Genomic DNA, 777 nt, shown 5'->3' on the forward strand with positions numbered 1-777 from the left:
ACTCTAAGATGCTGCTGGGCGAAAAGAATGTCTGATTTCCTAAGTGATTTCCAGTGCGCTGTGCTGAAACTGCAGCAGAGGCAGGTCTTCCAAGGCTGCTGAAATAACCGCTGCGTTTCCAGCACGGTGCTTGGGCCGGAGCCAGAAGGAAAGTGCAATAGCTCCCGGCCCAGCTCAGGTTAAGGGGTGTAATAAACATCTCTCAAAAGCGGTTACGTTTTCTGTCTGTCAGAAACGCCAAATGGGACCAGTCTGAGCACTTGCTGCTGGGAAATCAATAGCAACTGAGGAGGATAGAAGAGGAAGATGCAAAATGAGTGAGGGATGAGGAAGGCAGTCAGAAGCATCCTTACAGGAAGAGGCATTAAAAAGCCCACCAGGCCAGGCGCACAGCAGAGACACCAGACACCCTCCATCAGGCACGCTACGTACATCAGCATCTCTCTCGATGCTTGTGCTGCTTCTCTGGGCAGCCAGAGGGGCCTGGAAGCGTGTTCTTCCCCATCTGGTTCTCGCTGCTGCTGCTCTGCACCAGACCACGGTTAGGGGAGTATCAGAAGACAAAAAGACGTACTTCTTTCCTCCTCCTCCTCCCATGATCTTGACGAGAACAGGAAGATTTCAGAGGTAGAATTCTTCAGTTGCCTTTTTTTTCTTTTAATCTTCAAGTTTTCAGAGCTCCAGGATCACAACGTGACAGCAAAAGCACCATGAGGCAGCAGAGCAGTTTAACAAGCCTGCTTCCAGTGGGGAGCAGAGAGCACACTGCTCCTGCTG

At 51.1% G+C, this 777-nt stretch overlaps 1 protein-coding gene across 1 annotated transcript in view; it reads right to left on the reverse strand.

Moving 5' to 3' along the window:
• LOC104497754 (neuroplastin-like) overlaps nt 1-777 on the reverse strand; it is a gene marked incomplete at its 3' end in the record, with an annotated part of 13,775 nt that overhangs the window by 816 nt on the left and 12,182 nt on the right. The gene's annotated exons all lie outside the window — the stretch shown is intronic.

This window comes from Buceros rhinoceros, unplaced genomic scaffold (assembly GCF_000710305.1).
Source record: "Buceros rhinoceros silvestris isolate BGI_N320 unplaced genomic scaffold, ASM71030v1 scaffold12158, whole genome shotgun sequence".
NCBI classification, from domain to species: Eukaryota; Metazoa; Chordata; class Aves; order Bucerotiformes; family Bucerotidae; genus Buceros; species Buceros rhinoceros.